The 27,500-nt window shown below is 46.6% G+C and overlaps 1 long non-coding RNA gene across 1 annotated transcript in view; it reads left to right on the top strand.

The window, feature by feature from the left end:
* The window catches only part of LOC308670313, a 605,733-nt gene that overhangs the window by 443,370 nt on the left and 134,863 nt on the right, over positions 1–27,500 (top strand). The gene's annotated exons all lie outside the window — the stretch shown is intronic.

Consider the following 27,500-nt stretch of genomic DNA (forward strand, 5'->3'; position numbering starts at 1 on the left):
ATATGGAAAAAGGATTCAGCGAGGGCACAGACAGAGTGTCTACTCCGAGTTGATAGGTACACTAATCTCTTAATGGAAGGAGGGAGGGAGGGAGGGAGTCCCATTAATCTAACTACACAGGAGTTCAGGATTATTATTATTTTTTTGAAATTGTATTATTCATATTTTATTGTTTCCGTCTGACGAGTCACCATATCAATCATGTTTTGCGTCCAAGGCCCCCACATCTTGATGTAAGCAGGATCCAACTGACTATGGAAACAAGGCAACTTTGTTCCTTGTGTTGATTAGTTTGGCGCACCAAATCACATCTCCTGGGTTTGTGCTCTCGGGCTTTCTTCCTTCAATGTCACCCCGGGGTCCTCCGGAACCCAATAACTAAAGAAGAGGTCAACCCAAAAGGAAGGTCAATCTATTCTCCAAAGCACCTGAAGGCAGGACGAGAAGCAACGGATAGAAACTCATCAAGGAGAGAAGCAACCTGGAACTAAGGTGGAATTTCCTGACAAAACAGTTAACCGCTGGAAAAGATTGCCTCCAGAAGTTGTGGGTGCTCCAACCCTGGAGGTTTTTAAGAAGAGACTGGACAATCATTTGTCAGAAATGATATAGGGTCTCCTGCTTGAGCGGGGTGGGGGTGGTTGGACTAGAAGACCCTCAAGGCCCCTTCCAACTCTGTTTTTCTGTTCTGTTATTCTGTCAAGTTCTCTTAAGCTGCCCAGAGTACATGTGGGCAATCTCAGGATTTCTCCTGTCTCGGGAGAGATTGTGCTAGCCTGAATCTATCCTTCGGCCACCGATCTCCACAGTAACGTCGTCCCCATTCCTTTAGGGAGGTGTAGCTTGATATGTCCTCACCAGAAGCCCTCTACTTCTCCCCATGGTCCTTCAAATCCCTCTGGCAAACAGGCCCGCAATGATTTCATGTCACCAATGTCGTCACTTTGAGATCATGTCGATTTGATGCAGATGCTATTGATTGTTTTGGCTCCTTGCATGGATGTTCCCAATCCTGATGTTCAGTAACATGCTATCACCTGTCTTGGCTTCAACTTGCTGCCTTCTCTAGATCAAAGACTCGTGTGTGTGTGTGTGTGTGTGTGTGTGTGTGTGTGTGTGTGTGTAAAAGGCAGGAGGGAGAAGGACTATATCTATGGGTGAATACAGGCAGTCCTCAACTTACAATCACAATGAAGCCCAAACTTTCCACTGTTAAGAGAGTCACGGGCTCCCCTTTTGTGAGCCAAGTCAATGGGGGAAGCCAGATTAACAACCTGTGGTAATAACTTAACACAAGGGTCTTCAACCTTGGCCACTTTAAGACGTGTGGACTTCAACTCCCAGAATTCCTCAGCCAGCCAGGGTTGGCTGAGGAATTCTGGGAGTTGAAGTCCACTCATCTTAAAGTGGCCAAAGTTGAAGACCCCCGGACTTAACAACTGCAGCAATTCATTTAACAACTGGGGCCACAAAGGTCATAAAGTGGGTCAAAACTCTACAACTGTCTTGCTTAGCAACAGAAATTTGGGGCTCAGTGGTGGTTGCAAGTGAAGGACTTCCTGAATTCTAGGACATAGTTTCTCAGACTTGGCAACTTTAAGCTGTGCCCTGTTTTACGACCATTTTGCCATGCTCGTTCAGCGGATCACTACCGAGGCTGAGTGAATCACACAGTCATTAAGCAAAGCAGTTTTCCCCCATTAGACTTTGTGTGATGACCCAGGGCACAGCACAGAGGCAATGCAGTCAGCTGGCAATTCAAACCGCGCTTTAATTGCTCCATATTTTCCCCAAATGCTCCCACGTTTCTGGCAAGCCTCAGAACAAAGGAAGACACACAGCCCTTCAGCCGCCCCTGGCTGCAAGTAGTTTCACATACAGTCTGATCAGAAGAGGAATTTACTCAAGGCCACGGAGATAACAAGGCATGACACATACATCATAAACCTAATGAGTCTGTGTGAATACAAGCTTGCCTGAGCAGTTTCGGAAGAGAAGCCAAAATGCAGTCTGAGGTCTTTGAACATCCAAGCAACGTTGTCAGTCAGTCCAATGGTCAGAGTTTCTGGGTTTCCAAGCAGAAGTCACAGAACAAGAGATCAGCAACAACACACACACAACTCCAAGGAATCAGCGTTTGTTCTTGACAAATGCCTCTCCCCACAGTGTCTCCTTAAGTCTCAGTCTCCAGGTGTGCCTTGTGGAGAGGGGTGGGACGCTCTCCTCCCGAGCAGCTGACCCTGCCTGCGTTGTTCCCTCCTTCTCTCCACTCTCCATGACTCTAGGATCAGGAGTGGGTGGCCCTTGCTCATCACCCGAACTCTGTCTCTCCTGTTCATCCTGTCCCGATCCTGAAGGCCCCTGGCCTGCCTCGGCCTGCTCTGTAGTAATGCAGATTTGGTGATTCATTCGGGAAGACTAGAGCCAGGAAGCTTGGAGCTTTTTTTATTTTTTTTATTTTTATTCCATTTATATCCCGCCCTTCTCCGAAGACTCAGGGCGGCTTACAAACTTAGCAGTAGCCTTCATTCTATGTATATGCCTGCTTATTAGGGCTTTCACACCCCCCCCAAGCGGCATTATTACAAAGTCAGCTTAATTGCCCCCAACAATCTGGGTCCTCATTTTACCTACCTCGGAAGGATGGAAGGCTGAGTCAACCTTGAGCCTGGTGGGATGCGAACCTGCACTAATTGCAGGCAGCTGCTGTTACTTAAGGAGGCATTAGCTGATGAGATTAGAAAGACAAAGACCCCTAAAATCTGCATTCCCCCACCCAAACTCTAAAAACATGACCTTTAGGACATAATAGGATTAATCCACCACCACCAGAATACCAAAAGGATTTGCTCAAAAGCTCAGGTCAAAGTTCATGACACAGGTACAGGAAACAACCTCAAACACAAAAGCCCAAGAAGGTATAAAACCCCACCACTCCCAGAGCCATCTTTCTGTCTGCCTCTGCTCTTCAATAAACTGCAACCTTCTTTCTAAAGCAGTCTCCATTCTGTTTATTCCCGGCTTGGACTGGACCCTGATGAAGATTTTTCTTTCAACATCCCCAACAGCTTGCGTCTGTCTTCGACCATGAAGGGAGCCAGGGCAGAGAACATCTTGCAGCCAAGAAGGCTCCCCACCCATTTGCACCACTCAGGTGACCCTGAGGACACCAGGTAAAACCTCCAGGTGGCCTCCACAACTCTCTCAAAGAAGGCAAATGACCAGCTGTCTACAAGGAGTATAAATCCTTCCATTCCCCACCATCCGGTCAGATCTGAAGAAGCTTCTGGGATGAGAAGCGAAATGTCTTCAAAGAAAAAAAAGTAGGTCCAGTTGCCTCCTGAAAAAAAAAGAGAGCCTTTTGGGACTACCAGTATGCCGTTTCTGTTTGGATTTTCTAGGCCACTGTTCCTGCGGCTGTGGCCTCGTTTCCGAGGGGCAAAACCTCGCAATCAATTTAGACGGCTACGATTCTCGTGTTTCCAACTGTAGCTGGGTTGCCATTCATTTGCCGGTGATTGATTGAGTTCTCTCTCGTTGCTTGGAGCAGGGTGCAGTCTCTGAATGCAAATCTGCCTCTTGCCAACATGAAGCAAGGATCCCTCCAGCTGGGATCTGATGAGAAAAGAGTTTGCAGGCACAGCAGGGAGTCTTGATGGATGGCAGGGCTGGCAAACCTGCAGACCAGGTAGGCAAGCACAATCTGGTTTTCAGAGATTTCAGAAGTGAGACGATCGTGGTATTCCTATATTTCAGGGCCTTCCACAAAGAAGAGGGGGTCAGTTTATTTTCCAAAGCACCAGGCTGAAACATAAAAGGAACGGTTGCTGGAATTGGGTATGTCTAGTCCAGGGGTAGGCAACCTCGGCTCTTTTATGACTCATGGACTTCAACTCCCAGAATTCCTGAGTCAGCATGGGGGAACTATGGCCCCTTCATGACTCGTGGACTTCAACTCCCAGAATTCCTGAGCCAGCATGGGGGAACTATGGCCCCTTCATGAATCATAAAAGAGCCGAGGTTGCCTACCCCTGGTCTAGTCTAATGAAGAGAAGGGCAAGTGGGGACATGATAGCAGTCTTCCAATATCTCAGGGGCTGCCCCAAAGAAGAGGGAGTCAAGCTATTCTCCAAAGCATCAAAGGACAGGACCAGAAGCAACGGATGGAAACTAACCAAAGAGAGAATCAACCTAGAACAGTGATGGTGAAGCTTCTAGAGACCGAGTGCCCAAACTGCAACCCAAAACCCACTTATGTATCCTCGGGTGCCGGGTGGGCGTGGCCCATTGGGTGGGTGTGGCCAATTGGGTGGGCATGACCCATTGGGTGGGCATGGCTGCGGTGGTAACGGCAGACTGGGTGGGACTAAAAAGTTCAATCAATCAATTCCAACTTTGCGAGATCTTTTTTTTTCTCGCGAGACGTTGACATTGATTGATTGATTGATTGATTGAAACTTTTTTTTTGCACACGGCGGCGGGGGCCTAAAGTGAAAATGTTTTATAAAACCCAGCTGAAGGCCTGGGACTGGGGTGATGGGGCGCGTGCCCACAGAGAGGGCTCTGCATGTCACCTGTGGCACGCGTGCCATAGGTTTGCCACCACGAACCTAGAACTAAGGAGAAACTTCCTGACAGAACAATTAACCAGTGGAACAACCTGCCTCCAGAAGTGGTGAATGCTCCAACACTGGAAGTTTTTTAAGAAGAAACTGGACAGCCATTTCTCTGAAATGTATAGTGTTTCCTGCCTGAGCAGGGGGTTGGACTAGATGACCTCCAAGGTGCCTTCCAACTTAATTATTATTGTTATGGTGATGGTGATGGTGATGATGATGATGATGATGATGATGATTATTGCTATTCTTAGATTTTAAAAATGTAACTAGAGAAGAAAAAAAACTCAGAGAAGAGCAACTAAGATGATTAAAGACCTGGAGACAAAAACATATGAAGAACGGTTGCAGGAATTGGGTATGTCTAGTATAATGAAAAGAAGGACCAGGGGGTGTGCTATGATAGCAGTCTTCCAGTATTTGAGGGGTTGCCCACAAAGAAGAAGGGGGTCAATCTATCCTCCAAAGTGTCTGAAGGCAGGACAAGAAGCAACGGATGGAAACCCATCAAGGAGAGAAGCAACCTAGAGCCAAGAAGAAACTTCCTGACTGTTAGAACAATTAACCAGTGGAACAACCTGCCTCCAGAAGTTTTGGGTGCTCCAACATGGGAGGTTTTTAAGAAGAGACTGGACAGCCACTTGTCTGAAATAATGTAGGGTCTCCTGCTTGAGCAGGGGGCTGGACTAGAAGACCTCCAAGGCGTCTCCCAGGGGTTTCCCTGAAATACACCTGCATCCATGTGTAAGCCACAAGCAAACAACGGGCTGCTTGAATCTGTTTTAAGGACCTTCAGAGAACCCTCTCCAGACTTGATCACTGAAAACAGACAGCCCCACTTCCTATGAAGAAACAACCAATCGCAATAGAGCTGGAAGGGACCTTGGAGGTCTTCTAGTCCAACTCAGGCAGGAGACCCTATACCAAGGGTAGGCAACCTTGGCTCTTTTATTATTATTATTATTTATTAAATTTATATACCGCCCTTCTCCCGAGGGACTCAGGGCGGTGAACAGGGCACATATAAATAGCAAATACAAACATTAAAAAGAGAATTAAATAATCGCCCAGTAAAACAATACAGTATAAAAACCCATTAAGAACCCTAAAATCCCCCTTATGACTCGTGGACTTCAACTCCCAGAATTCCTGAGCCAGCATGAGGGAACTATGGCCCCCTCATGACTTGTGGACTTCAACTCCCAGAATTCCTGAGCCAGCATGGCTCAGCTTGGAAACCTCTCCCTTTCTCCTCAGCATGGCTGGCTCAGGAATTCTGGGAGTTGAAGTCCAGGAATCATAAAAGAGCCAAGGTTGCCTACCCCTGGCCTATACCATTTCTGACAAGTGGCTGTCCAGTCTCTGGTGGCCTCAAAAATCCAAATAATAAATATGTATTCATGTACAGTTAGTCCTTTACTTACAACCATTGGTTTAGTGGCTGTTCAAAGTTACAAAGGCACTGACAAAAAACGGACTTAGGACCGTTTTCCACACTTGCGACCGTTGCAGCATCCCCAGAGTCATGTGATCAAAATCCAGAGGCTTGGCAACTGACTCATATTTATGACGGTTGGCAGCGTCCTGGGGTCACGTGATCCCCTTTTGTGACCTTCCGACAAGCAAAGTCAATGGGGAAGTCAGATTCACTTCACAACTGTGTTACTAATTTAACGACTACACTTAACAAGTGTGGCAAGAAAGGTCATAAAATGGGGCAGAATTCACTTAACAACCATCTCACTTAGCAACAGGAATTTTGGGCCCCACTGTGGCCATAGGTGAAGGGCTACCTCTGTTAAATTAAATTTATTCGCCTCCCGTTTCGCCACAGGGCTACACCTCAGCGACAGCTGTTGCTGCTGCTGACCTGCTTAAGGACCACCATAATTTACCACCATAATTGCGAGGTCCATTACGGTCGTAAGCCGAGGACTCCCTGTTACTGCTAGAACCAGCCAGGTTTTCCTGTTCTATCCAATTTAAGCCCTTTGGGCCAAGACAAAATGCAATATTTCTCCTCATCAAAAAGTACCTTGGCGTCTGATGTTTCTACCAATCGGATGAAAGGCACCAAGCGCTGGCTAATTGCGGCTGGTTGCTTCCGTGTCACCGTAACCTACAGACAATGTCACAGTTAGTGTCGCTGGCACGCACAGCGACCTCTAGCTTTTAATTCAGAGTTTGAATTAAGGCAGAGATGAGGATAAAGAGCTTTCTGTCTGTTTTTTTTTGAGACCATCAACAATGGAGTAAGTTGAGCCGAAAGAGTTGCTTACATAAGAGCGAGAATAGAATTGAATAACAGAGTTGGAAGGGGCCTTGGAGTCTGACTTCCAGCTCAGGCAGGAGACCCTACCCCTCAGTACAAAAGTCCTGAACCTGAGCAGCAACAACAGGTTTAGCTATAGGTTTAGGTCAACCTAGGTCAGGGGTAGGCAACCTTGGCTCTTTTATGACTCGTGGACTTCAGCTCCCAGAATTCCTGAGCCGGCATGGCTGGATGGCCCCTTTATCGCTTGTGGACTTCAGCTCCTAGAATTCCTGAGCCAGCATGGCTGCATGCATGGCCCTTCATGACTTGTGGACTTCAACTCCCAGAATTCCTGAGCCGGCATGGCTGGATGGCCTCTTTATTGCTTGTGGACTTCAGCTCCCAGAATTCCTGAGCCGGCATGGCTGGATGGCCTCTTTATTGCTTGTGGACTTCAGCTCCCAGAATTCCTGAGCCGGCATGGCTGGATGGCCCCTTTATCGCTTGTGGACTTCAGCTCCTAGAATTCCTGAGCCAGCATGGCTGCATGCATGGCCCCTTCATGACTTGTGGACTTCAACTCCCAGAATTCCTGAGCCAGCATGGCTGGATGGCCTCTTTATTGCTTGTGGACTTCAGCTCCCAGAATTCCTGAGCCGGCATGGCTGGATGGCCTCTTTATTGCTTGTGGACTTCAGCTCCCAGAATTCCTGAGCCAGCATGGCTGGCTCAGGAATTCTGGGAGTTGAAGTCCACAAGTCACAAATGAGCCAAGGTTGCCTACCCCTGACCTAATGTGTCGTGGTGGCGCAGTGGTGAAAATGTGGTACTGCAAGCTGCCAGCACTGGCTGCCAGCACTGTGAAGCGGTATATAAGTCTAAGTGCTATTGCTAAGTCGGAAGGAAGGAAGGAAGGAAGGAAGGAAGGAAGGAAGGAAGGAAGGAAGAGCGAGCTGCGATGGTGTAGTGGTTAGAATGCAAAACTCGCTTGACAATTATCTTGCTTAGTGACAGACATTGTGGGCTCAATTGTGGTTATAAGTCAAAGGCTACCTGCATTCTAGAACAATGTTTCTCCAACCTAGCAACTTTAAGCTGGGTGGATTTCAGCTCCCAGAATTCCCCAGCCAGAAACTCGGCTCCAGAAGGTCAGGTATTTATCACACAAAAATCAATCACTGACGTTTCGTGAAATGTCCATCAAACAGACCAATTCAACCTTCCTCTTTTTCTCACTCGTAGAAATGGGTGTTGTCTCCTTTTGCAAAGCAGCCAAGAAAAGGGGTGCTATGCAACAAGAGAGTAGCAACGCTGCTATCTTTGGATTTAAAACTGAAATCTCCAAAAGCCTGGGAAATCCAGCAAAAACAATTAGGTGAGATATCCTGCAGTAATCAATACCAGGAGCCAGGAACAAAGTTAGCTAGATTGTGTAAGATTACTATTTATCTAGCTTGGGGGTTGCTACTTAAGCTTGTATTGCTTCTGGTATCTATTGCTTTTATATCAGCATAGTCTCTCTCTCTCTCTCTCTCTCTCTCTCTCTCTCTCTCTCTCTCTCTCTCTCTCTCTCTCTCTCTCTCTCTCTCTCTCTCTCTCTCTGTGTGTGTGTGTGTGTGTGTGTGTGTGTGTAAGCAGGACAAGAAGCACCAGAAGGCAGGACAAGAAGCAACGGATGGAAACTAATCCAGGAGAGAAGCAACCTAGAACTAAGGAGGAATTTCCTGACAGTGAGAACAATTAACCAGTGGAACGACTTGCTTCCAGAAATTGTGGGTGCTCCAACAATGGAAGTTTTTAAGAAGAAATGAATGAAATTATTCATTCTGCAGAAAGAGCAGGATGATTAACTGTCCTTGCAAACAGATCTGACCAATGCAGAATCAAGTAAACCTGCTATTTTTCACGATTTGCAAATTATACCGCTGTTGACACAGCGCGTGCTGCTGGCAGCCACATGATGCTGCTGCTGACTCATAGTCCCTTTGTAATGAACTGCTATTTCAATCCAACTCGCAAATTGGCCAATCAAGTAAGAACCCTAGAATTAAAGCCTTAAACCTACAATCTCTTGCTCGGTGAAAACCTCCAACTGAAATCCTGATCAATGTCTCGCTTCAACCAGTAAAAGAGGACCCATCGATACTCCAGGTCTTAGGCTGCCTTCACAGAGGGATAGAATCAAGATCACGTGAAGTCTGAGTACCACTTTATAAGGCCTTGGTAAAGCCACACTTGGAATACTGCATCCATGTTTGGTCACCACAATAATAATAAAAAAAGAACGTTGGGACTCTTTAGAAAGAGTGAAGAGCAACAAAGATGATCAGGGGACTGGAGGCTAAAATATATAAAGAACAGTTGCTGGTATTGGGTTTGTCTAGTTTAGTGAAGAGAAGGACCAGGGGGGGACATGATAGCAGTCTTCCAATATCTCAGGGGCTGCCCCAAAGAAGAGGGAGTCAAGCTATTTCCCCAAACGCCCGAAGGCAGGAGAAGAAGCAACGGATGGAAACTCGTCAAGGAGAGAAGCAACTTAGAACTAAGGAGAAACTTCCTGACTGTTAGAACAATTAACCAGTGGAACAACCTGCCTCCAGAAGCTGTGAATGCTCCAACACTGGAAGTTTTTAAGAAGAGACTGGACAGCCATTTGTCTGAAATGGTATAGGGTTTCCTGCCTGAGCAGGGGGTTGGACTAGATGACCTCCAAGGTCCCTTCCAACTCTGCTGTTCTGTTCTGTTCTTTGGTTCCCAGGTGTAATGGTATGTGGGAATGACCTTGAGGGGTTAGGGAATGAGTTGCTGCCTAGGGAACAATCTGACAGCTCAGAGTTGCATAATGGGCAGAGATAGAAACTGAGAAAGGATCCTCTCTGCACTCTTGGATTTTTTAAAAAAGACAGTGGGAGATGTCTACTTTCAGATTGCAAGGCTCTGTTAATGCAGCCTGACAATAAAGTAGAATTAGATCAATTGGTTGTATTTACTTGGAAGGACTGACACCGTATCAAACACGTCCTAATGCAGGTCAGACCCACCTTCCTCTACCTTAAAATCATTATTGTCTGTCCTGAATTCCGGGCTATCAAAAAAATAAATAAATCCCCATCTCCTACATTGTTGTTGTTGTTGTTGTTAGCTGCGAAGTCGTGTCCGACCCATCGCGACCCTATGGACAATGTTCCTCCAGGCCTTCCTGTCCTCTACCATCTGCTGGAGTCCATTTAAGCTCACGCCTACTGCTGCAGTGACTCCATCCAGCCACCTCATTCTCTGTCGTCCCCTTCTTCTATTGCCCTCAACCTTTCCCAGCATGAGGCTCTTCTCCAGAGAGTCCTTCCTTCTCATTAGGTGGCCAAAGTATTTGAGTTTTAGCTTCAGGATCTGGCCTTCTAAAGAGCAGTCAGGGTTGATCTCCTCTAGGACTGACCGGTTTGATCGCCTTGCAGTCCGAGGGACTCGCAGGAGTCTTCTCCAGCACCAGAGTTCAAAGGCCTCAATTCTTTGGCGCTCAGCCTTTCTTATGGTCCAGCTTTCACAGCCACACATTGCAACTGGGAAGACCATAGCCTTGACTATACGCACTTTTGTTGACAGGGTGATGTCTCTGCTTTTTAGTGTGCTGTCTAGATTTGCCATGGCTTTTCTCCCCAGGAGCAAGCGTCTTTTAATTTCTTGGCTGCACTCCCCATCTCCCCCCCATCCTACATTGTACCTTTTAGATATTTGGAAAAAAAAAGATATTATTTCCATCTTAATGATCTTTTTTCAAAGGTAAACATATCTCGATTCCCTGGTCTTCGCTTGCGAAATGCAGCTTCCAGCCCTCTTAATCATCTGTCGGTGCCTTTCTTGAAATGGAATCTTTCTTAAAAATGGGGTTTGATGGTCTTTCTGAAAAATAATATTCTTAATGAGCATAAATTGCTTGAGGCAGAAGAGAGAGAGAGAGAGTTTGTGTGTGTGAGAAAGCCGTGATTAGATAAGAGCTACTGTGGTGTGGGTCCCACCAATCTACCTGTCAAGATAAGGAATTCAAGGAGTATCTTTTGTTGAAGTGCGGTTCATTCTTAGGGCCATTTACAAAGAAGACAGAGCAGCTTATCCCAAGCAGAAAAGATAATTATGCCGAAGTAAGTTATAAGCAGGCAGACCTTAAAGCATTATGGATGAGCATCGGTGCTGATTAAATTATTGAAGATTAGCTCTCCTAGATGATGGAAGGATGTGGATGGGTCCGTAGACCTCACAATGGAAAGGGCTGTTTTGTTTTGTTATATATATATTTTTTTTAAAAGGGAAATTTATATCACAGATAGAGAAACCCGAATTTGTAGCCCCCCCCCCAGAGGTGGCAGTGCCCATCAATTTGTGGAGAAAGGTCTAACAAATCCATGGAGATTTGGCTATCGGTGACTGTTTCTCTTGACGGACAACCGTCGCCTCATAAATCACAGGAAACCGTGGAAAGTTCGAAGCTAACTTCAGGACATTTATCTCAACAGGAAATTAGAAAATATACCAGACTCTTTGAGGGCCTGAGATAAGAAGAAATTCGAGACTCCCCCCCCCACACCTCTACAGAACAGTTCCACAAAGCATCAAAGCCTTGAAACGTATTTATTTATTAAATTTTCCAAAGCCACCTCACTGTCAGAGCTTTTGGGGGCCGGTTCTCCCTAAAAGAAAAGCACAATTAAAATAAAGACACATCCCATGAAATGCAAAATAAACGTTGTGAAAGGAGAGCTTGTAAAAAGGGGGTTTTCACAGAAAATATTCTCCCATTGTAGACCCTGCCCCCATCTTCCTGAGTGAGGGGACCTGACTTCATTGGATAATCTTGAAGTCCAGCTAGGTGCATTTGGGAGATGAAGGGTGCTCGGTGCCCGCCGTGCTTGGTGGTTTTCTTGCAGACGTTTTCATGAAGAGAAGTGCTTCAAGAGTCCTTGGGTGTGTCTAGCGGTGTCTGGGCAAAGCAGAACATTATCGTGAAACAACGCCACACTGGAAGTGGTGCCATCGAAATGTCCGCCAAGGGTAAAGATGCCAAAGGAGTACGGCTAGTGAAGTTCATGGAGCGTAGTTCGACCATCAGTTCAGACGTCTGTTGTGAAACGTTAGGAATACTCAGAACAAGCCATCCCTAACAAGCGTCGGGGGGCATGCTGACTTCTGGTGTGGTGTTGGTTCACGACAGCGCTCGCCCGCCCATCGCTAGATGCACCCAAGAACTTTTGAAGCAGTGGTCAACGCTGCTAACATTGGATGTTTTTGCATTGACAACAGATGGAGATGCAGCCATTTCCTTCTTTTTGCTTTTAGAGTTAGATATGCTGAGGAGGGGGGATGTGCACAAGAGTCTAGTTCAGGGGTAGGCAACCTTGGCTCTTTTATGACTCGTGGACTTCAACTCCCAGAATTCCTGAGCCAGCATGGCTCAGCTTGGAAACCTCTCCCTTTCCCCTCAGCATGGCTGGCTCAGGAATTCTGAGAGTTGAAGTCCACGAGTCATAAAAGAGCCGAGGTTGCCTACCCCTGGACTCTAGCTAGACATAATAACGCTGAACCTAGCATGAGAACCAAGGTTGTTGAAATAAGAGATGATTAAGTATTGGCGGGCTGGAGAGCTGGAGGGGAAACCCTTGCTTTACACTAATTGGGGAATGTGATTTATGACTGTTAACTGGAGGAGGGAATTGTGCTTTGATACTTATGGGCTCGGGAGGGGAACTCCGATTTTGGCTTCGACTATGCTAGTGCCGATGCTATGCTACTCGAATAAAGATTCTTTAAGGTAAACAATGCCTCAAAGTTCTTTGAAGAGTTTCATCTGTCGGAACCATGACAGCAGTTCCGTTGGGATATTTTTCATCAAACATCCCCCCCCCGTCCCATAGACCAGAGTTGGCACCGAGCAACGACAACTAAGGAATGTCAAATCTTGTAAGACGTTATGGCAAGTGCCTCAATCTGAGTGGTGATTATGCCAAAAAGTAACGCAATGTTGTAGCTTTCTAATGTGCGTAATAAAAGTTCTGCATCTGCGAGTGTCTGTCATTGATAGCCAAATGGAGGTTTATTTCCGAATTGCCCTCATAGTTACAGGTAGTCCTCAATTTATGCCCAGTCACTTAGCTACTAAGAACTAAGGAGAAACTTCCTGACAGTGAGAACAATTAACCAGTGGGACAACCTGCCTCCAGAAGCTGTGAATGCTCCAACACTGGAGGTTTTTAAGAGGAGACTGGACAGCCATTTGTGTGAAATGGTATAGGGTTTCCTGCCTGAGCAGGGGGTTGGACTAGATGAACTCCAAGGTCCCTTCCAACTTTATTATTATTATTATTATTATTATTATTATTATTATTATTATTATTATTATTATTATTATTATTATTATTATTATTATTATTATTATTATGTTCAAAGAGCCTTGGTGGAGCAGTGGGCTAATGCCTCCTTAAGTAACACCAGCTGCCTGCAATTAGTGCAGGTTCGAGTCCCACCAGGCTCAAGGTTGACTCAGCCTTCCATCCTTTCGAGGTAGGTAAAATGAGGACCCAGATTGTTGGGGGCAATTAAGCTGACTTTGTAATAATGCCGCTTGGGGTGTGTGTGAAAGCCCTAATAAGCAGGCATATACATAGAATGAAGGCTACTGCTAAGCTTGTAAGCCGCCCTGAGTCTTCGGAGAAGGGCGGGATATAAATGGAATTAAAATAAAAAAATAAATAAATAAATAAAAGTTACGACAGACTTACCTCCAGATTACTCAAGACATGAATTCGAAGGGTGAAAAATGGAAAGAAGTCACTTCTTTTGAGGGCTGTTGCAACTTCAAACGTCCACTCAACAAACTGCTGTAAATCAAGGACTAGCTATAATTCAGTCCGGATGTGTTACATGTGAGAGAAAGAGGATGAAGACAGTCTCTCCTTAAGAATTCCCAGGGAATGTTCTAGAAGCAGTGAACTGCCTTACCCACCCATCCTTTAATGCGATGGGAATATAGTGAGGGGAGATATTATGTGGATATTATCTATAGGTACAGAACAATAAAGAAATCCAGAAGCCTTCATTATAAAAGATTAAACAAAGAAGACTGTCACTTTGGGTTTTTGGCCTGCGAGTAGGATCAGAAGCAGCCAAGATCCCCTTTGCCAGACCTGACTGCACGTCGCTGTAGACAAACGAGATCTGATTCAACAATGCAAGCTCACCCACCCGGCCACGATTCCCCAGGTTAATCAATATACAGCATTGCTGCAGTTATTTGATCTCCATCAAAGCTTTCCTCCTTGGGTCTTGCGAAGCCCGGGAAGAGATCAAACCCCTCCAGATCAATGAAAGGCACATTGTGTTCGGAGCCCACCTACGTTTCGCGGCTGAAAAGAGAGGGATGAGAAGACGCGTAATGAAGGAACGAAAGGCAGTGCACCCCTCAAGGAGGCCCAGAAGACAAATATACAATAAAGTCAAAAAAAATCACAGGGTGTTTTTTTGTAGAGTTGGGAAAGATGGTCTTTTGAAATGGGAAACCTGGGTTTGGTCCAAGTCACTTCTGAAGGTACAATAGGGTGTGGACAAAAGATCCCACGGGGGAAGAGATGCATCAGGTTTACCACTTTACAAGGCCTTGTTAAGGCCACACTTGGAATGCTGCATCCAGTTTAGGTCACCACGATGTAAACAAGATGGTGAGAGTCTAGAAAGAGCGCAGAGAAGAGCAACAAAGATGATCAGGGGGCTGGAGGCTAAAATAGTTGCAGGACTTGGGTTTAGTCTAGTTTAATGAAAAGAAGGACTAGAGGTGATATGATTGTAGTGTTCCAGTATTTGAGGGGCTGCCATAGATAACAATAACAATAGTAATAACAACAATAACAATAACAACAAGAATAGGAAGAAGAAGAAGAAGATGGGGCTGCCCTTGAGGACCACCCGGAAGCTCCAACTGGCACAGAATGCAGCCGCGAGAGTTGTGTTGGGAGTTTCCCGATACTCCCATGTCACACCTTTGCTCCGTGAGCTGCATTGGTTGCCAGTTGTCTTCCGGGTGAGATTCAAGGTGCTAGTAATGGTGTTTAAAGCCCTACATGGCAGGGGTCCGGAGTACCTTAGGGAACACCTGCTGCCGGCGTCAACTTCCCTCCGCCCTGTGCGTTCCCACAGAGAGGGCCTCCTCAGGGTGCCACCGGTCAGAGAATGCCGACTGGTGGCCCCCAGGGGGAGATCCTTCTCTGTGGGCGCCCCGGAGCTATGGAACCAGTTACCGGTTGAGCTCCAGATGGCGCCCGATCTTCGCTCCTTTCGCCGCGATCTGAAAACATACCTGTTCGAACAAGCCGGCCTGGCCTGAGGGGGGATTGGTGGGGTTTTTTATTATTATTTTATTAGGGTTTTTTATGAATGTACTAACTGTTTTTATGGGCATGTATTTAATTACTTTTTAATTTTTGTAACTCTGTGTTTTATTCTTGCCCTGTACACCGCCCTGAGTCCTTCGGGAGAAGGGCGGTATAGAAATGTTAATAAATTAAAAATTAAATTAAATTAAGAAGAAGAAGAAGAAGAAGAAGAAGAAGAAGAAGAAGAAGAAGAAGAAGAAGAAGAAGAAGAAGAAGAAGAAGAAGAGGAGGAAGAGGAAGAGGAAGAGGAAGAAGAGGAAGAGGAAGAAGAAGAGGAAGAGGAAGAGGAAGAAGAAGAAAAGAAGAAGAAGAAGAAGAACAATAACAACAACAACAACAACAACAACAACAACAACAACAACAATAATAATAATAATAATAATAATAATAATAATAATAATAATAATAATAATAATAATGTTGGAAGGTGCCTTGGAGGTCATCTAGTCCAACCGCCCGCTCAGGCAGGAAACCCTATACCATTTCAGACAAATTGCTGTCCAGTCTCTTCTTTAAAACTTCCAGTGTTGGAGCATTCACAGCTTCTGGAGGCAGGTTGTTCCACTGGTTAATTGTTCTGACTGTCAGGAAGTTCCTCCTTAGTTCCAGGTTGCTTCTCTCCTTGATTGGTTTCCATCTGTTGCTTCTTGTCCTGCCTTCAGGGCCTTTGGAGAATAGCTTGACGCCGTCCTCTTTTGGGCAGCCCCTGAGATACTGGAACACTGATATTATGTCACCTCCCTCGTCTCCCTCTTCATTAAACTAGACCAGGGGTCTTCAAACTTGGCCCTTTTATGACTTGTAGACTTCAACTCCCAGAATTCCTCAGCCAGCGTGCCTGGCTGAGGAATTCTGGGAGCTGAGGTCCACAAGTCATAAAGGGCCAAGTTTGAAGACCCCTGAACTAGACATACCCAATTCCAACAACCATTCCTTATATGTTTAGATAAGAAGGGATCAACCTATTCTCCAAAGCCCCTGAAGGCAGGACAAGAAGCAACAGATGGAAACTAATCAAGGATAGAAGCAACCTGGAACTAAGGAGAAACTTCCTGGCAGTGAGAACAATTAACCAGTGGCACAAATTATCTCAAGATGTTGTAGGTGCTCCTTCGCTGGAAAATTTTTAAGAAAAGATTGGGCAGCCATCTATCTGAAATGGTAGAGAATTTCCTGCTTCAGCAGGGGGTTGGACTAGATGACCTCCAAGGTCCCTTCCAACTCTGCTATTTTGTTATTCAGGTAGCTTTCTAACTCTGGGAACTCCTTTGTGGGGTGCAGTCTTCCCAAGCTCCCTGCTCTGTGAGGCCAAAAGCAGCCACACGCTGAACATCACAAGCCACAACCTGCCCAAATCTTCACCTGGAGAATATGTGTGTCTATAAATTGGATTCAAGAAGCCAATAATCTGAAGTGATGATCGAGAATTTGCTATCAAAGGAGAATGGAACTACAGGAAAATTCAGCAGTCAGGATTTATTTCTTTATTTGTATCCCACCGTTATTCTTTTTACAAATAACTGCAAACATATGCGACACACGTTTCGTCTCCTGCTTTTCCCCACAGCAACAATCCTGTGAGGTAGGCTGGGCTGAGAGAGAGGGGGACTGGCCTAATGTCACCCAGCTGGCTTTCCTACTTAAGGCGGGACTAGAACTCACTGGCTCCTGGTGATTGGCCCAAAGTCACCCAGCTGGCTTTCCTACCTAAGGCGGGACTAGAACTCACTGGCTCCTGGTGATTGGCCCAAAGTCACCCAGCTGGCTTTTCTACCTAAGGTGGGACTAGAACTCACTGTCTCCTGGTGATTGGCCCAAAGTCACCCAGCTGGCTTTCCTACCTAAGGCGGGACTAGAACTCACCGGCTCCTGGTGATTGGCCCAAAGTCACCCAGCTGGCTTTCATGCCTAAGGCGGGACTAGAACTCACCGGCTCCTGGGGATTGGCCCAAAGTCACCCAGCTGGCTTTCCTACCTAAGGCGGGACTAGAACTCACTGGCTCCTGGTGATTGGCCCAAAGTCACCCAGCTGGCTTTCCTACCTAAGGTGGGACTAGAACTCACCGGCTCCTGGTGATTGGCCCAAAGTCATCCAGCTGGCTTTCCTACCTAAGGCGGGACTAGAACTCACCGGCTCCTGGTGATTGGCCCAAAGTCATCCAGCTGGCTTTCCTACCTAAGGCGGGACTAGAACTCACTGGCTCCTGGTGATTGGCCCAAAGTCACCCAGCTGGCTTTCCTACTTAAGGTAGGACTAGAATTCAAGCTCTCCTGCTTTCCAGCTTTGTGCTTTAACCACTAGCCCAGCCTGGGTCTGTAGTGTTTTGGAATGTATTGTGCCTCCTCTCATCCTTCAAAGCTCTTAGCCGGATCTGTAGTCAATAGCAATATATTCTTGCAAACCCAGGAAACCATTTTTTTATTCTTCATGCCGAACTTACAATAAGATAAATCCCCTACCCCAAGGTCTCTGCACTTCAAAAAAAAAAAAAATTACCTATTGACCTGCTTTTTATGGCTGCTTTCCCCTTTTCTAATGGAAGCTGCTGGTCCTCGCAGGAAGGAGCTGACACTATTAAAACGAATGGGCCATTTACAGATCACACAGAGATATTGAAATGTATTTGTCTCTAGCTTTGAAAAATAAGAAGCAGCTGACCTGGTTTGTAGCTTTCAGTTTATGTCAGCCGGTGGTTGTCTCTTTCAAAAGGTCCGTTGGCTAAAATGTTGGGGGGGAGGGGAAGAACCGAAAGGGTTCTTTTGCGACTCACGCATGACAACAGGTGACTCAACACAGCAACACCACTGCCCTAATGTTCCTCCTCAGAGCCATCCCAAGGCCGTTAGCACAGAAATGTACATTTGTGGTGCTCGCTTCGGCAGCACATATACTAAAATTGGAACGATACAGAAATGTACATTTGTGCAATCAGATGTTTGTTTGGGGAAAACACTTTAGACCGTGTCGGAGAAGAAAGGATCTTCAAGACGGGAAGAATTTCAAGGCCGGAAGAATTTCAAAAGGCCCGAAGGCCTGAAATAAATGTAGAGAACTGTTCTTTTTTTGTGTGAACAAAATCGGAAGACGGTTGCAGCCAGGGCTAGCTCCATCACAGGGCTGAGCAGGTGAAGATGTTGGAACTGACTATGTGCTTAAAGGCAGAACTCTGAAGAATCAACTGCAAACGGCGTTTAGCAATAGCAATAGTGTGGGGAGAATCCAGAGAAAGAAATTTAATAATTTAATTTAATAATAATTTAATTTGTATACTGCCCTTCTCCCGAAGGACTCAGGGCGGTGAACAGGGCAATACATAATAAAAAACAGGATACAAAAATTAAAAAGTGATTAAACAACTATGCCCATAGTAATTAATACATATTAAAAGTTAAAACTAATTATAAAAAAAACCCAACCCCATCCCATCAGACCAGGCCAGCTTGTTCAAAAAAGAAGGTTTTGAGATCGCGCCAGAAGGAGCGAAGGTCGGGGGCCATCCGGAGCTCAACCGGTAAGCGGTTCCACAGGTCTGGCGCGCCCACAGAGAGCGCTCTCCCCCTGGGGGTCACCAATCGGCATTCTTTGATCGGTGGCACCCTGAGGAGGCCCTCTCTGTGGGAACGCACTGGATGGAGGGAAGTTGACGCCGGCTGCAGGTGTTGCCGTAGGTAATCCGGACCCATGCCATGTAGGGCTTTGTAAGTCATCACTAACACCTTGAATGACTCATAAACCTGAGTCAGTTGTCAACCATCTCAGTGAAAATCATGAGGACTAGGGGAGACTGCAAAGGTCGTAAAGGTGAAAAAATGGTCCTAAGCCACCTTTTTTCAGTGCCCTTGTAACTTTGAATGGTCCCTAAGCGAACTGTTGTAAGGTGGGGACCACCTGTAATTACTTTGAATAAATCCTGCATCCATTTTTGGTCACCGTGATACAAAAAAAAGATGCTGAGACCGTAGAAAGAGTGCAGAAAACAACAACAAAGATTTATTTATTTTATTTATTTTTATTTTAATCCCATTTATATCCTGCCCTTCTCCGAAGACTCAGGGCGGCTTACAATCTAAGAAGCACAAATCAATGTGCTTAGCAATAGCCTTCATTCTGTGTATATGCCTGCTTATTATGGCTTTCACACACACCCCAAGCGGCATTATTACAAAGTCAGCTTAATTGCCCCAACAATCTGGGTCCTCATTTTACCTACCTCGGAAGGATGGAAGGCTGAGTCAACCCTGAGCCTGGTGGGACTCGAACCTGCACTAATTGCAGGCAGCTGGTGTTACTTAAGGAGGCATTAGCCCACTGCTCCACCAAGGCTACAACAACAACAACAACAACAACAACAACAACAACAAATGCATACAAAGTCAAAATTGAGAAGACAGCAAGAGACAGTAAGTGCCGCCTGTGCAAAGAAGCTGAAGAAACAGTGGACCACCTGGTAAGCTGCTGCAAGAAGATTGTACAGACTGCCTACAAGCAGCGGCGTGACAAAGTAGCAACAACGGTGCATTGGAAGATCTGCAAGAAATATCATTTGCCTGTAAGCAAGAACTGGTGGGATCATAAAATAGAGAAAGTCATAGAAAATGATAAAGTTAAACCGCTCTGGGACTTCAGAATTCAAACAGACAAGCCCCTGCCACATAACACCCCGGATTTAACAATTGTCGATAAGAAAGGCAAAAAAGTCTGGATAGCGGACGTGGCAGTGCCTGGAGACAGCAGAATAGATGAGAAAGAACTGGAGAAGATGACAAAATACAAAGACCTACAAACAGAAATAGAAAGACTGTGGCAAAGGCAAGCAAGGGGAGTACCAATAGTAAGAGGGGCCTTGGGTGCAATCCGAAAACAACTGGAGCACCACTTGAACACCATCATTGGCATTGACAAATTCGCCATTAGTCAATTGCAAAAGGCGGCCTTACTAGGAACTACTTCCATGCTGTGACGAGATCTGTAATACCATCAAACATCCACAGCTGCCTATCCCAGGTCTTTGGTAAGGACTCGATAGGTAGACAAAAATGCCAAATCCAGTCTGAACATCTGGCTGACTGTGCAATGATGAATAACAACAACAACAACAACAATAATAATGGAAAGGAACTTGGAGGTCATCTAGTCCAACCCCCTGCTCAGGCAGGAAACCCTCTACCATTTCAGACAAATGGCTGTCCAATCTCTTCTTGAAAACCTGATGATGATTAGCGGTCTGGAGGCTGAACCACATGATGAACGGTTGCAGGAACTTGGAATATCTAGTCTGAACAAGAGGCAGACTAGGGGTGACATGATAGCAGTGTTCCAATATTTGAGGGGCTGCCACAAAGAGGAGGGGGGTCCCACCTATTCTCCAAAGCACCCAAGGGCAGGACAAGAAGTAATGGGTGGAAGATCATTAAAGAGAGAACTAACCTAGATCTAAGAAGAAATTTTCTGTTACAACAATTAAGCAGTGGCATGGCTTGTTTCCAGAAGTTGTGGATGCTCCATCCCTGGAGGTTTTCAAAAAGAGCCTGGACAGTCGTTTGTCTGAAATGGTATGGGACTCCTGCCTTGGGCTTAAATGAGGGGTCTCCAACCTATGGCCATCGGGCCCCGGGAATAGCTGGCGAGGGCCCCCCCAGTCACGGCAGTACTGCTGTGCGGGGAGTAGCAGCCCCATTTGCACAAGCACGGGGATGCTAGCACCGCCGCCAGTGTCACATGGGCACCAGCGGCCCATTTGTGCATGCCGTGGTTGTGTGCGGACCGCTTGCACACGCGCGCACATGCTAGATGTCAACGCCGCGAACATCAGATCTTCTTGCTTTGGCAACATGTGGAGAGGCAGCTTTGCTTCTTTAAAACTTGCGTGTTACTTTTAGAGTTGGAATTAGTTGATGCTGAGGGGAGGAGGAAGAAGGTCTCTCAAGGCTGTTTCGAAATAAGAGAAGGTAAGAATTTGGCGGGTTGTTCAACAGGAGGGGAAGCCGACAATTCAAACTAATTGGAGAATGTGATTTACAACGGTTAATTAGAGGGAGGAACTGTGCTTTGATACTGTGTGCTCAGGGGAGGGGAATCCAGATTTCGGCTTGACCATGTACGTGCCGAAGCTATGCTCTTTTGATCAAAGACTCCTTAAGGCAGGGGTGTCAAACTCAATTTCATTGAGGGCCGCATCAGCATTGCAGTTGCCCTCAAGGGGCCGGGTGGTTATGGCCAGGGTGGGCGTGGCCTACTGGGTGGGCGTGGCTAGAGTGCGTATTGCCTACTGGGTGGGCATGGCCAGCTCTACATGGTTCGCATCAAGAGTGCCTATGGGGGCCTGGGCAGGAGTGGGACAGATCTGAGGGTCTCTGGCAGAAGGAGGGTCTCTGGGCCAGGGCCAAGGCAGTGGGGGCCGTTCCCTCACTGTCTCCAAGATGGCTTCGCGGGCCACATGAAACCACTTCGCGGGCCGGATCCGGCCCCCAGGCCTTGTGTTTGACATGTCTGCCTTAAGGTAAACAATGCCTCGAGGTTCTTTGAAGAGTTGCATCTGTCGGAACCATGACACTAGCCTCCCTATCATGCGTGCACCCATTGGCGCATGTGTTTGCGTGCCCGTTTCCCTGCTGCTCCCTTTCCTTCTGGACCACAAATCCAGAAAAGTGGGGGAGCTCTGGATTAGATGACCTCCAAGGTCCCTTCCAGCCCAAGGATTCTAACGTCTAGAATCTGGAAGAGTACTAGATTGCTGAAACTCTATTCCTAAACCTGAATTTAGAAGATCTAGAACAGTGATGGCGAACCTTTTAGAGACCGAGTGCCCAAACTGCAACCCCAAACCCACTTATGTATCATCGGGTGCCGGGTGGGCGTGGCCCATCGGGTGGGCGTGGCTGCGGTGGTAACGGCAGACTGGGTGGGACTAAAAAGTTCAGTCAATCAATCAGTTCCTACTTTGTGAGATCTTTTTTTTCCCGCGAGAAGTTGAAATTGATTGATTGATTGAACCTTTTTTTTTTGCACACAGCGGCGGAGGCCTAAAGCGAAAAGCTTTTATAAAACCCAGCTGAAGGCCTAGGACTGGGGCGACGGTGCGTGTGCCCACAGAGAGGGCTCAGCGTGCCACCTGTGGCACCCGTGCCATAGGTTCGCCACCACGGATCTAGAATCTTGTGTTAGAAACCAATAGCTTCAAAGTGTCTTCGAGGCAGGCCGAGAAAGCCGGAAGGGATTTTATAATTGTCAGGTGTCAGACCTTCCTTCAGATGTTTGTCATCTTTCTCCGCGCACTATATTTTCTAGGAGTTCATTCAAAAGGGGAGGAAAAGCAGAGGCAATTTTCACTGGCTGCCTGTTTCTCGAGGAGAGCTGAATGACGCAGGATGCCACCTTGCGATTTGGATGTCACGCATGAGTCATTGTTGACCGGCCGCTCGTTGTGTGAAATAATCGGAGCTGAGTAAAATCTGGAAGCAAAGTCACCCTTATTTGTGCGAACTGAGTAATCCCAGCCAGCGTAAAATATTTAACGCCAAATCAAAGGGACCGAGGAGCATTTACCCAGATCACGGTAACTGCTTAAGAAGAGCCTTCTGGAACAATTCGGAATATTTGGTGCCAGGGGATTACGATCGCATTTAAGGATATTTGAGCGTACATTCAGTCCAAGTCCTCTTTCATAACTGGGTTTCCTTCTTCTTTCAGGAATGCAAACATCAGCTGAGATCAAATAGAAATAAATCTGAATTTAAATTTAAGCTTATGTTAACATCTTCAGCTGTGGTGGTGCAACGGTTAGAAGGCAGTACTGCAGGCTACTTCTGCTGACTGTCGGCTGCCAGCAGTTCAGCAGTTCGATCCTGACCGGCTCAAGGTGGACGCAGCCTTCTGAGGTCAGTCAAATGAGGACCCAGATAGTTGGGGGCAGTATGCTGGCTCTGTAAACCGCTGAGAGAGGGCTGTAAAGCACTGTGAAGCGGTATATAAGTCTGCTATTGCAAAGTCAGATGGAAGGCAGGAAGGAAGGTCTGTGGTGGCGAAGTGATTGGAATGCAGTATTGCAGGCTGACTCTGCCCACAGCCAAGAGTTCGATCCTGACCGGCTCAAAGTTGACTCAGCCTTCCGTCCTTCCGAGGTCGGTCAAATGAGGACCCAGATAGTTGGGGACAGTGTGCTGGCCGCTTAGAGAGGGCTGTAAAGCACTGTGAAGCAGTATATAAGTCTAACCGCTGTTGCTGTTGCCAATAAAGTAGAATTTTAGCTGACTGGGTTTGAGAGCCGAGCCACACACAACGGGGGTGAGCTCCCGTTCCTTGTCTCAGCTCCTGACCACCTAGCCCAGGGGTAGGCAACCTTGGCTCTTTTATGACTCGTGGACTTCAACTCCCAGAATTCCTGAGCCAGCCATGCTGAGGGGAAAGAGAGAGGTTTCCATGCTGAGCCATGCTGGCTGAGGAATTCTGGGAGTTGAAGTCCACGAGTCATAAAAGAGCCAAGGTTGCCTACCCCTGAACTAGAGGGTTGTCAAGTTGTGGGAACTGGGTTTGTTTAGTGTAGTGCAGGGTTAGGCAACCTTGGCTATTTTATGACTCATGGACTTCAACTCCCAGCATTCCTGAGCCAGCCATGCTGAGGGGAAAGGAGAGGTTTCCAAGCTGAGCCATGCTGGCTCAGGAATTCTGGGACTTGAAGTCCACGAGTCATAAAAGAGCCAAGGTTGCCTACCCCTGCTCTAGATTAAGGTGCAATTGAAACCAGGGTGGTTTTTTTTCCTTTCCAGACAGCTGGAAAAAAACAGTCATAACATCTGCAGCGTGATTGCATTGCATGACACCCTTAAAAACATGCCTTGCATTGCAAGGGAATTTCTGCTCCCAGCTATGGTCGTTAAGTCGAGGACTTAACCCTTACCTGGTTTGAGTGGCTGATATTCCAAGCATCCTCTCAGTTGATTTGACAGACCGAGATGGAGGGGGAGGGAAGCAATGCTGTTTGGCATTCCACTCCATATCCAAGGAATGGAATGCAAAAAAAAGAAAAAGTGTTGCTTCCATAATAATCCAGCACATTGTGATTATGTGTGGCTGGCCTATTATTTCCTGTCTGCTTCTCATCAACATCTTTTGTAAATGAATCCCGGGCTAGCCTGTCACACTTTCCCCCCTCCAGCTGAGACAACGGCTTTGTGTGCATTGCATTGGTGTACCTGTAGACACAACCTGTGTTGGTAATCTTGCACAATACCTGATCTTTGGTTGCCCCTGGCCAGGTGCTGATGATCACTCGGAGAGGAATTTCGACTCAACTGCCTTTCTCATTTCCACGGCTCCTTGCGTTCGTTTTCTTGTCGCCTTCCCGTGGGCGGCAAAATTAATCGCTGCAGAGCAGTTTCAAGAAAAGGGACCAACGATTTCGAACCACCTCGTTCTCCTTGCTTTTGGAAAACCAGGTTTCTAGTTCTCATTTGAGAGAAGCCATCTGTGGAAGGTGGAATTTAACTCGGTCAGGGGCGGAAGTCTTCCTAATGCTTCTTTCTCTTGAAATCACAGATTCAATCAATCAATCAATCAATCAATCAATCAATCAATCAATCAGAATAAAGCTGGGAGGGACCTTGAAGGTCTTCTAGTCCAGAGGTCCCCAACCTTTTGGGCACCAGGGACCGGTGCCATGGAGAAAGGTTTTTCCACGGACCAGTAGGGGTGTGGCTTTTGTGTACTGCCTGCATCCCGTGGAGGGGGCTTTGCTTGTTTGGGTGGCCCAGTTGCTGGCATGCTATGGACCGGTGCCGGTCCACGGACCAGGGGTTAGGGACCCGTGTTCTAGTCCAACCTCTTGCTCAAGCAGGAAACCCTATACCATTTCAGACAAACGGCTGTCCAATCTCTTCTTAAAAACCTCCCGTGTTGGAGCACCCACAACTTTTGGAGGCAAGCTGTTCCACTGGTTAATTGTCCTCACTGTTAGGAATTTTCTCCTCTTTTCTTGGTTGCTTCTCTCCTTGGTTAGTTTCCATCCGTTGCTTCTTGTTCTTGTTCTGTACCAGCCTGCTACCGGCCCTGCAGAAAAGGCAACCCCTTTACAAACGGCAAGAGGCTGGAATTACGCCTGCCAAATTTATTACTACAAAAACAAACAAGACACGAACCAAGAAACAGGAGCTTTAAGAAACACTATCCGAGCGGTTGCCTTCAGCAAACCAGCCCTCCCCACACATTCCCCTTATATAGAGTTCAGGGCGTGGCTTCTCTCTGCCTCCTTCCGAGAAGCCCCATTGCCTTCCTCTGTTTACTCCTAATTGACTGCCTCCTGCGTTGGGCGTCCTTGAACAGGGCCAGCTGTGGGTCATCTTCATCCACGCTGTCAGGCTCACACAGCTGGGTCTCCGTGGTGACCAAGTGGGAGGGGCCTGGCTGAGGGCTCTCATCAGCAAGATCTTCAACACCCCCCTCCTCCTCCTCTGAGTCGTCCGACCCAACTGCCGAACCCACAGGCTGACCCTGAATCACAACAGTTCTGCCTTCAAGGGCTTTGGAGGATAGATTGACCCCCTTCTTCTTTGTGGCAACCCCTCAAATACTGGAAGGCTGCTATCATGTCCCCCCCTCGTCCTTCTTTTCATTATACTACTTTATACCTAATTCCTGCCACTGTTATTCATACGTTTTTGTCTCCAGGTCTTTAATCATCTTAGTTGCTCTTCTCTGAGTTTTTTTTCCCCTTCTCTAGTTACATCTTTAAAATCTAAGAATAGCGACCTTGACTTACAACAGTTCACCTAGTGACCGTGTGAAGTTGTAACGCCACTAAAAAAAAAGAGCAACGTGACCGTTTTTCACACTTACAGCCGTTGCAGCATCCCCAGGGTCACGTGATCAAAATTCTGACGCTTGGCGACTGACTCGTATTTATGATGGTTGCAGCGTCCTGGGGTCACGTGACCCCCTTTCGCGACCTTCTGACAAGCCAAGTCAAAGGGGGAAGCCAGGTTCAGTTAACAAGCATGTAAATAACTTAACAGCTGTAGTGATTCATTTAACAGCGGTGGCAAGAAAGCTCGTAAAGTGGGGCAAAACCCACTTCACAACTGTCTCGCTTAGCGACAGAAATGTTGGGCTCCATTGTGTCCATTAGTCAAAGACTAACTGTAATTTGAACCTGGTCATTTGTGCCTCAAATGGGAAATCTGGGTTGATTTGTTTGATGGCTATCCATGGTACAGGTGTAGTCCTCAAGTTACATCCGTTCATTTAGTGCAGGGGTCTTCAAACCTGGCCTAATAATAATAATAATAATAATAATAATAATAATAATAATAATAATAATAATGACGACGACGACGACGATGATGGTGGTGGTGGTGGTGGTGGTGGTGGAAGGGACCTTGGAGGTCATTTAGTCCAACCCCCTGCTCAGGCAGGAAACCCTATACCATTTCAGACAAATGGGTGTCCGGTCTCTTCTTAAAAACTTCCAGTGTTGGAGCATTCACCGCTTCTGGAGGCAGGTTGTTCCACTGGTTAATTGTTCTCACTGTCAGAAAATTCCTCCTTAGTTCTAGATTGCTTCTCTCCTTCATTAGTTTCCATCCGTTGCTTCTTCTCCTGCCTTCAGGCGCTTTGGACAATAGCTTGACTGCCTCTTTTGGGGGGCTGCCCCTGAGATATTGGAAGACTGCTATCATGTCACCCCTAGTTTTTCTCTTCATTAAACTAGACCTACCCAATTCCAGCCACCATTCCTTGTATGTTTTAGCCTCCAGCCCACTAATCATCTTTGTTGCTCTTCTCTGCACTGTTTCTAGAGTCTCAACATTTTTTTTTACATCATGGTGACCAAAACTGGATGCAGGATTCAATAAGTCGAGAACTGGCTGTATTCTCAGGAATCATCTCCAATACTAACATTCCAAAGCATCAAAGCATTTCTTATGTTCCAGAGAAAGAAATAGCACTCAACTCTTAGTGAACACCTGAATGCGCCTGAGTTTGCCCTCATTTCTTCCATGATGTTTCCAAAGGTTTTGTCCCTGTGGTGCTCATTGCAACTCTGGGGTTTCCTGGAGATTTATCAGTGAAGAACAAATGAAGTCCCTGCTTAGCTGTTTTGAGATTGGCCAAGGTAAACTAGATCCTATCATTCAGCTGGCCAAGTGAACTATTGATTGGTTAATCATTTGATGTATATCGTTTCTTTCCTTCAAGGCAGATTTATGATCTTTTTAGGTCCC

Source organism: Vipera berus (genome assembly GCF_964194415.1).
Source record: "Vipera berus genome assembly, chromosome: 6".
Classification (NCBI taxonomy): domain Eukaryota; kingdom Metazoa; phylum Chordata; class Lepidosauria; order Squamata; family Viperidae; genus Vipera; species Vipera berus.